The 10,761-nt window shown below is 43.9% G+C and overlaps 1 pseudogene; it reads left to right on the top strand.

The window, feature by feature from the left end:
* Positions 1-10,560: 10,560 nt before the first annotated feature.
* On the top strand, positions 10,561-10,677 carry LOC136657992 (5S ribosomal RNA; annotated as a pseudogene).
* The last annotated feature ends 84 nt before the right edge of the window (positions 10,678-10,761 follow it).

Raw genomic sequence — 10,761 nt, 5'->3', positions numbered from 1 at the left:
TAAATGCACATCCTTTGTGATCAATTCCTTCCCCATTCCTTTGAACTCCTGGTTGAAGTGAAACAAGCAGCAGGTCATTTCTTTCCTCATCTTCTAGCTGCCAGGCACTACCAGCCATACACTCCCATCTGAACACTACTCTTTGCTACAGAAACGAATGTGGAAGGCCTTTCATAAACACTCAGACGATGTAACTCAAATCTTCTGGGCAGCACTTAGCACAGTGTCAGTGAGTATTAATTAAAGCTATGCAGTGCTGGGGAAGATGAGAGAAGGACCTTATTTTTTGCAGTTAGAGCTGGAAGGGCAATTTGCTTACACTCCTTGCGATGCTTCTGATTTCGTCTTGTGCTTCCCCCAACATTACTTGTCAGATCTAGCAAGAGCTGCTTTCGATCCCATTCAACCGTTCAAACAGCAACCAGGTTGTAGCTGGAGGGAACATGTGTACAGGAGCACAAAGGGCAAGCTTAACTGTATTCAGTTGACATTGTGTGCTATTAAAGCCACAACACAATAACAGAGAAGGCAGTCTTATGTTTGAAGAAGTAGCTAGGAAGGAAGGGAGCAGGGAAGGAGGAAAAAGTATGATTCAGTACTGAAACTAGGATGATAAAGGCAGATAATCAGTGGCTTTGTATATACACAATATCTTGCTGGGCCTTCATTTATGTACTTATTGGGGAAAACCCCCTTCTCTATTCAAAAGAATCTAAAGACCTTTCAGAGTTTTAAAAAGCTTCTGTCATTTGGCCTCCTCCACCCATTCCCACCCATCTGCTGTCATTTAAGCAACTTCCAGTGTGGCATGGATGGCAAAATAAAGATGCAGCCTTACATAAGAACATAAGAACATAAGAACAGCCCCACTGGATCAGGCCATAGGCCCATCTAGTCCAGCTTCCTGTATCTCACAGCGGCCCACCAAATGCCCCAGGGAGCACACCAGATAACAAGAGACCTCGTCCTGGTGCTCTCCCCTACATCTGGCATTCTGACTTAACCCATTCCTAAAATCAGGAGGTTGCGCATACACATCATGGCTTGTACCCCATAATGGATTTTTCCTCCAGAAACTCGTCCAATCCCCTTTTAAAGGCGTCTAGGCTAGACGCCAGCACCACATCCTGTGGCAAGGAGTTCCACAGACCGACCACGCGCTGAGTAAAGAAATATTTTCTTTTGTCTGTCCTAACCCGCCCAACACTCAATTTTAGTGGATGTCCCCTGGTTCTGGTATTATGTGAGAGTGTAAAGAGCATCTCCCTATCCACTCTGTCCATCCCCTGCATAATTTTGTATGTCTCAATCATGTCCCCCCTCAAGCGTCTCTTTTCTAGGCTGAAGAGGCCCAAACGCCGTAGCCTTTCCTCATAAGGAAGGTGCCCCAGCCCCGTAATCAGCTTAGTCGCTCTCTTTTGCACCTTTTCCATTTCCACTATGTCTTTTTTGAGATGCGGCGACCAGAACTGGACACAATACTCCAGGTGTGGCCTTACCATCGATTTGTACAACGGCATTATAATATTAGCCGTTTTGTTCTCAATACCCTTCCTAATGATCCCAAGCATAGAATTGGCCTTCTTCACTGCCGCCGCACATTGGGTCGACACTTTCATCGACCTGTCCACCACCACCCCAAGATCTCTCTCCTGATCTGTCACAGACAGCTCAGAACCCATCAGCCTATATCTAAAGTTTTGATTTTTTGCCCCAATGTGCATGACTTTACACTTACTGACATTGAAGCGCATCTGCCATTTTGCTGCCCATTCTGCCAGTCTGGAGAGATCCTTCTGGAGCTCCTCACAATCACTTCTGGTCTTTACCACTCGGAAAAGTTTGATGTCGTCTGCAAACTTAGCCACTTCACTGCTCAACCCTGTCTCCAGGTCATTTATGAAGAGGTTGAAAAGCACCGGTCCCAGGACAGATCCTTGGGGCACACCGCTTTTCACCTCTCTCCATTGTGAAAATTGCCCATTGACACCCACTCTCTGCTTCCTGGCCTCCAACCAGTTCTCAATCCAGGAGAGGACCTGTCCTCTAATTCCCTGACTGTGGAGTTTTTTCAGTAGCCTTTGGTGAGGGACCGTGTCAAACGCCTTCTGAAAGTCCAGATATATAATGTCCACGGGTTCTCCCGCATCCACATGCCTGTTGACCTTTTCAAAGAATTCTATAAGGTTTGTGAGGCAAGACTTACCCTTACAGAAGCCATGCTGACTCTTCCTCAGCAAGGCCTGTTCGTCTATGTGTTTTGAGATCCTATCTTTGATGAGGCATTCCACCATCTTACCCGGTATGGATGTTAGGCTGACCGGCCTATAGTTTCCTGGGTCCCCCCTCTTTCCCTTTTTAAAAATAGGCGTGACATTTGCTATCCTCCAATCTTCTGGTACCGTGGCTGTTTTGAGGGACAAGTTGCATACCTTAGTTAAGAGATCTGCAACTTCATTCTTCAATTCCTTAATAACCCTTGGGTGTATGCCATCAGGGCCCGGTGACTTATTGATCTTTAATTTATCAATGAGGTCTGAAACATCTTCTCTTTTAACCTCTATCTGACTTAACTCCTCGGTTAGGAGGGGCCGTTCGGGCAGCGGTATCTGCCCGAGGTCTTCTGCCGTGAAGACAGATGCAAAGAACTCATTTAATTTCTCTTTTAATTTCTCATTTAATTTCTCTCATTTAATTTCTCAAGCCTTATTACTTGTTGACACATCTCCGCCACAAGGAGGTTTGCATGGGCATCCAATCATGCATCTGGAGCTTGGCTCTCTCCATAGATCTCAGGGGTTGGAGCAAGTCTTCTTCACATCAAGAAGGTAAGGGCACAATGGAAAATATTATTCAGGACCTAATTACAAATCTATTAAAACCCTTCCTGTTTTCCATAGACACTCCTGTTGTAATACTTGTCCCTGGTAAAACGGTGTCAATATATAAGGAAGATATATAGTCAATATATGACTATATCAGGGGTGGCAAACATAAGGTCTGCAGGCTAAATGCGGCCCTGGAAGCAATTTTTTCTAGCCCCTGTTATAACTGGGCTCTCCCAGAGTGATAGTTGGGCTCTCTCATATATTGAAAATATGGACAAGATTTGCCCGTTTTCTATTCTGTCATTTGCAGCTAATGAGTTTCTATGTGAGAACTAAGAGCTTGTTTCTGGCCATTATCTGCTTATTGATATCACTTCCAGCCCTCAGCAAGGGGAAGAATGCCTTATTTAATAAATCAATCAACCAACCAACTAAACCCACAGCCAATCCTAACTTGTGCCAATGTATTGGGCCAGTGCAGTTGCGCTGCAGCCTCTGCAGAAAGTGAGCAGGCTGGAGGTCTCTTCAAGGTAAGGGGACTCTTGTCCCCTTACCCTGGGGAAAGTTCCAGCTGCAGTAACAGGTTCACTCAGATCTGTACCTGTTAATTCACTGATGAACGTTTGAATGGAGCCATGTTGGCATCCTGGAAGGGGAATAGGATATGGTGCATGCCAGCATCACAGATCTCACCGTCCTCCTGGGCCCAATCCTTGGAGAGGGGTAGGCTACAAATGTGGGGGGAAAATGTAGCACATACAATTTATTAATTTTTTTTCCATTTATATCCTTCCCTTTAGTGCAGTGGTTCTCAAACTTCTCAGCAGTTTCACTCACTCAGTAAGTCTTTGCAAAGCTGAGGGCAGCAAAGCGATCCACAGGATCGCTTCACTGACAGGGGTGTAAGGGGGTGCTTATACCTATGGAGGGCTGCTGCAAGCTGCAGGAGGTGCAGGGAGCCCCATACAGCCCTCCGAAGGGCTCTCCGAGGTTTAGAATGTTCAAATGGAGTGATTGCAAAGCACTTCCTAGTTGCGTTCACAAACAGGAAGTGCTTTGCGATCACTCCATTTGAACATTCTAAGCCTTGGGGAGCCCTGCTCCCCACACCTCCTGCAGCTTGCAGCAGTCCTCTGTGAGTATAAGTACCCCCTTTACACCCCCGTTAGCAACGTGATCCTGTGAATCGCTTTGCTACCCTTGCCCCATCCCTTTAAGCAGCCATTTTCAACCACTGTGCCATGGCACACTGGTGTGCCGTGGATAGTCTACAGGTGTGCCGCGGGAGTTTGGGGGCAGATCATTTGTTAGTCGGGCCACTAGAGGATGCGAGCCCCTGTGAGCCCCACACTGTCAGTGTGGTGTGCCTTGTCAATTGTCAAAAAACTGATGGTGTACCTTGACAATTTTAGTGCCTTGTCAGTGAAAAAGATTGAAAATCACTGCCTTAAAGGGACTGGGGGACCTTTACACAAACTGGTGGGTTGCAACCCACCAGTTTGAGTACCACTACTTTAGTGTAAAATATTCTCAGGGCAGCTTACAGTAAAGTTGCTAAACAATAAAAAAAAACATGAAAATAGACAGATACAAAGAACCTAGAGATCTGAGGAGGGATACTGGACTGTTCAAAAGAGGCAGATTACTGTGTCCTCAGAGGTTTGGACAGAGGCAAAAGTACTGAGGGAAGACAAGAGAACTCCAGAGAGAAGTTTGCAGTAGTCAACGTAGGAGGTGATGGGAGTATGAACAACATTCACTGCCTCAACTGAAGCAGTCCTAAGTCCCACAGTGTCCAGTGAGATTTACTTCCAAGTAAGTTTGTTGAAGAGTACTTTCTTGAATTGCTTGGCTTTGGCTGGATTTCACAGTCCATGAAACTTGCATAGTGATAGGCTAGAAATTCGGCATCTCCTTCCATTCACTGAAGGATGCCTCGAATTAAACCTGATCTCCTTGGAGGTGTCAAAACGGTAAAAACATACAGACAATAACCATCATCCTCTTGCCCCAAATTAGAAAGAATTAAGGTCCTGACATGAAAAATCTAATGTGCACTGACTTATCGTGGTTGGTAAAACCTTCCTCTGAAAATCCCATCGTCAGAAGATGCTGTAATAAGGAATGCTTTATGATAGACCAGAAAAAGAGCGACCAAGCACACAGTTGGCTAATTGGCATGACTTAGTACTTTATGTCATTCTAATTAAGTTTTATTAGGAGAGGACTTTTACCGCTGTAATGGATGGCTTATGACAAAATATGCTTTTTACAAATGACCCATTGCTCAAGTTTATTTACTTTCCTTTTCCACTCCGCAGTCTTCATCATGGAGCGGGCTCTGAGTGAGCCGCCTCTCTGTTGGTTAAGTGATTTCATACGTAACGACTTCAGCTTATGCCCCAGAATGAACTGGACCCCTTGTGTGCAGATGCCAGCGTAGGTTAGGACATTCTGACACACTGCTAAGAGGGGTGAATGCTGACCAGGTAACACTGACCATCAGTTCACATGATGAACATACCGGGGACTTCTGCATCCAGTCTACTTTTAAAATTGTCTGCCAACTCTGGGCCAAATCCTATCCAACTTTCCAGCCCTGGTGTAGTTGTGCCAATGGATGTGTTGCATCCTGTGGTGCATCCTGTGGTGGGAAGGTTGTTATGGAGGCCACTACAAGGTAAGGGAACATTTGTTTCCTTGCCTGGGAGCTGCATTGCAGCTGTGCTGTTGCTGGAATGTTGGATAGGATTGGGCTCTCTAGGGAGTGTGCATGCTGCTACTAGAGTATTTGCATCCTGGTTGATTGTGACCCAGTCAGATGTGTCACAGTCATTGGTGTCCCTGGACATTCATGTCTGGGTTTTTTGTGCCCTGGTTAATTGTGTCCCACTATAACTGGGCAACAAACCCCATGTTATATATGCTGAGCCTCTTAACCCAACCTAACCCTATCTTTGGGTTTACAAAATAGAAAAGTACATCTAATATAAATATACATACATTGGGACACAAACGTCCGAGACACACCCAAAAAATGAGTGCAAATATCCAGGGACACCAATAACCAGGACACATTTGGCCGGGAGACAATTGTCCAGGATGCAATGGCCCTGCCAATGTGCATGCTTGCTACCCACCCATCTCACTGCTGCAAATTGTTCATTGGTTTTATTATTTATTACATTCTATTCCACCATTCCTCCAAAGAGCTCAGAGCGGAATACATGACTCTCCATCGCCGATATTCTATCCTCACAACAACCTTATGAGGCAGAGTAGGCTGAAATTGAGAGTGACCTTCATAGCTTAGAGCCTGAGACTCTCCAGTCCTAGTCTGACACTGGCTACATCACACTAGCTTTCTGAGGTTTTAATTACGTATTTAAAGTCATGTGAGCGTAAGGTTCATATACAAGAATGCTGGATTGTTCATTCTTTGCAAAAGTGAAACTAAAAATAACAAAAATACAGTCAGCTTTGAATTGACTAAATGGTGCCTAGCTTTATAACTTAATAAAATATTAAGTTAGCATAAAATAGCATAGCATAGCACTAGCATAAAATATTCCTTTCTGTGTGTAATGATTCTTGATGTCTACCTCTTTTTAGACTGTGCTACTATGTAATCTTGGTTCCTCTGAAATGTGTTTTCTTCGTACTTAATATCCCGTCTTTCTTTTTCAGATGAAACCCCTGGAAAATATACTTGGCCTTGACTGGTCATTAGAGTGAGCTTTGCTGTCTTTCCTTCTGCAGGATAGACTGGGAGGACTGGTGGATTCTGCTGCCTGAGGAGGATATAAGGGGTAGATCTTGACTATTAGCTGCTCCATCTGGATTGCTAATGGACTTTAGCCCCAACAAAGTACTTCTAGCAGCTTAAGGAAGAGATGTTTCGGCTCCCTCCCTTTCTGTAAAGTTCCTCCTTGGGAACTTAAGTGGCAGCTTACTCCATCCGGACCTAGGTCAAGTCACTAAAGTCCCTAATTTTATACATGCTCACACACACACACACACACACACACACACACACACACACACACACACACACACACATACATTCACCAAATTAATTTTATTTAAGCACCAGAGGCAGCAGTGAATTATCCTATGCGTGAGGCAGTCATATTTATGATAACGCCGCTAGCAATTTTAAGCATTTCATGCGAGAATTAATAGGCCACCCTTTTATTCATTTATGATGTTTTATTCCAAGCCTTCCTCCAAAGAGCTTAATGGGTCTTTCCCCTCTGCCACTCTACAAGAATCCTGTGGAATAAGTTGGTTTCAGAGAGGGCGACTAGCACAAGGTCACCCCAGTGAACTTCATTGCTGAGTAACACTTTGAGGCCAGGTCTCTCCAGCCCTTGTTCTCACTACACCAGCATGGCTCTCACTTTGAATTCAGCATGGATTGGCATTCCTGTTGCAGGTATGATTAAAAGGTGCCATTATCAGTAGGCAGCGCAGGCAGGAAATCATAAGTCATTGCAAATGCACTTTATTTGCACCAGTGCTAGCCCAAATTAGGCTGAAACAGTTCTCCCCCACCCCGCCCCACCCCCCAGTGATGAAGATTGTTTGAAAGGTGAAGCTCCACTCATTCCACTTTTGCCTATCTGGGCATTCAAGTTCTGCAAGCTTTTTATTGTTTCAAAATCCTGCAAAACCTGTTTGACCAGAGTTACGATGGGACAAAATGAATACCTGCGTAATCTCATGGGAAGTGAAACTCTCTCTCCAAGCACCTTTAACTTTCTTGAAAACCTCAAAGACATAAACATCTGTCACAAATGGGGTGACTGGTTGCCCTTTCTTGTGAACAATGCATTGGTTATTGTGCAGTTTATGAACCACAATAAATGCTCTTAAAATTCACTGCTGTTGTTTACAATTTGATATCATTCAATGTGTTTCTTTAAAACATATTTAATCCACCTTTCAGAATACAAAGTACACTAAAAATAGTTTATTAAAAGGAGGGGTAGAGTTTCTACATTTCTACTACAGAAATGTATGTAACAACAACAACAGTAATAAATCGGCTAGACACCACTGATAAATTACAAATAGTAAAAATAACACAGGGCTACAAAATTGAGGGTCAGAAAAGTTTTTCCCAAACTTTATGGTGGTTTGATATGAATTTGGGGTGCCAATTCCAAAAATGGCATCGGTTTTGTCCTATTGCGTCTAGTTTTGGAGACACAGTATAGCCTCTTTAGTGAATGGTTCAAGCAGCTTCCTCGTGAGGAAGCCATAGTGTAGGCTTCCTCATGAGGAAGCTGCTTGAACCATTCACTAAAGAAGCTATACCATCTCTCCAAAACTAGATGTAATAGGGCAAAACAGATGCCATTTTTGGAATCGGCACCCCAAATATACCCAGGAATTGGTGTAACGTTTAAGGAAGCAAAATGTGTGTTGGCCTGTGTAATCAACAAAAATATGCTTAATAATAAATTCCCTGTGCATACCTTAATAAACAAGTTGCTACGGAATATAATTAGGGCCACTTTTATTGGAAGCCAATCATAAATTTGATCAACGCTACAGTAGGCTATGCCTCAAGACTCTTCCGCTCCTTAGTGTGGGCCTCTAACCTAGAGGAGATGGCAAACCACATTCTATTCCCCTTTCAGGCATACTCACCTTGGCTCAAAATGGAGGCCTGTTGGTGTCCTGAGCTTCTCTGTGCCAACCTTAAAGGGTCAGAGAAACTGGGCTGCACCACCTCACCTAATACAGAAAGCCTTTGAGTCAACTTTGTAATCCAAGCATGAGGGACCACCAGCCAGCCTCTAAAGATTGGTACTGCCTCACTCACTGACTTCTGCTTACCTTAGAGTGCACACCAAAATCTCTGTTCACATAAAACCTGCCAGAAGTGACTATCCTGGCTAGAAAAATCACCAAGTCCAAGGAAAACAGTTTGGGTTGGGCAAAAAAAAAATAAAAAAAAAAATGTGCAAAGCAGATGGACAACAAAACATTCCTACCAAGTTAATTTGAGACTGTCCAATGGGATGGTGGACTGGGGTCAGCAAGCCAAATTACTATGAAGCTATGGAGCACAGAGCTCTACCCCCAACAGATCAAGCACCAGTAGGGTGCCTACATCTAGCCACTGTTTCAGGCTTGTGTGATACTGTTGGGGCCAGGCAAAGAATACTTCCCACATGTAAAATTGGCAGTGGGCCTACAAACTACAGTTGAACAGCAAAGGAATAGAATGAAAAGCAGAGAAACAGCAAGGCAGAAAGTTTGTATGGTGCTGTGTTTAGAGTAGTCAGTGGACTCAATCAGAGGAGACATGGGTTCAAATCCCAGTCAATGTCCATGGGCTAATCACAATCTCACAGGGCTGTTGTACAGATAGCATGCAAAGGAGATTACCTTGAATGCTGCCCTGAGCTTCTTGGAGAAGGTACAGAATAAAAATGCAATAGAAACAATTTTAACAAAATCATCTATTAAAAATTCAGGAGAATCAAAAGCTGACAAATGTCAATAGCATCAGAGTGTCCCTGGGAAAAGATTCTCACAGCCATCAAAAAGGCTGTATCTTAAGTTGCCATGTGCCTAAATTCTAAATGCTGGGACGTCGGAAATAGGGCCTTTTTAGTATATATGCATATCATGCTGCAATCCTATCCATGCTGACCTGGGAATAAGTTCCACTTAACTGAACAAGGCTTACTTCTGAGTAGCCATGCATAGGATTGCACTGTTGAAGTGGGCCTTCAAATCTTGTTGAGAATCATGGCACATCTTGCTGAAATGGCCTTGGCCCTGCCCTTACTGACATCTGAAATGACATGCCTACAACCTTAACCCCGGATGGTCACTTTTGGAATTGCAGCCCGTTGGCTAGTGAGGGAGGTCCCGACATGGGCCAGCAGTGATTTCATCCCACTAGTGGCATGCTTCTATGCAAGTAGGGGATTTAATGCACTGCCTGAGGGTTCCACACATATTTTATTTTAAATCCATTTTTGATGCTAAAACAGTTTCTATTAACACGATGGCCTTAAGGGGCACCTTATAATCAATCTTCTGTTCTCCACGGTTGATACAGGCAACATTTTATATGCTTTATCTGGATGCAGTGTGACCCCAGGTTAAGTGTTGGCAATGCTTATAACAGTGTGGATAGCATATTGAACGAACCTGTCAGGTTCATTTTCCATCAAAGGTTTTCTCCTTTGCAGTTGATTGCTTAGGAAGGTGTGTGGCAGTACACAATGAAATGGGGCCTGGGAATATGTTAGGCTTGTTTCTTTTGAGAAGCACATGTTTGGACAATCTGCCTCGCAAGAATGTTGACAATGATGTTGCAGCAGGGGAATGTTGTTCTGTTATGGAAGGGCATCTATGTTATTAAAGGGTTAATACTGAAGGCAGAAAAATGTGGGGAAACCCAAGCAGAGAACCAGAAGGAAGGCTATAACTGTCAGGTCCATCTCTGTCTGAATCCTTTTTTTTTTTTTTTTTTTAGTTTCTAGTGCTAGAAGCACTAGAGAGTTAGAGGTGGATTTAGACCTGGAAGATCCAGGTTCAAATTTCCCCTCAGCCATGAAGCTTCCTGGGTGACCTTGGGCCAGTCACTTTCTCTCAGCCTCACCTACCTCACAGGGTTGTTGTGAGGACAAAAAGAGGAGAGCAGCTGTGTACACCACCCTGAGCTCTTTGGAGGAAGGGTGATATAAAAATGTGAAAAATAAATAAAATAAATAACTGCTACCCTCCAAATGCCCAATCTCGTCTGATCTTGGAAGCTAAGCAGGGTCAGGCCTGGTTAGTACTTGGATGGGAGACCGCCTGGGAATACCGGGTGCTGTAGGCTTATACCATAGTCTTTCGAGACTGAAGGTTGCCAACCAACCAACCAAATAATTTTAATTTTAAGCTTACAGCATGCTAGGGTCAT

This window comes from Tiliqua scincoides, chromosome 7 (genome assembly GCF_035046505.1).
Source record: "Tiliqua scincoides isolate rTilSci1 chromosome 7, rTilSci1.hap2, whole genome shotgun sequence".
Taxonomy (NCBI): domain Eukaryota; kingdom Metazoa; phylum Chordata; class Lepidosauria; order Squamata; family Scincidae; genus Tiliqua; species Tiliqua scincoides.
This window is presented reverse-complemented; position numbering and strand designations above follow the sequence as displayed.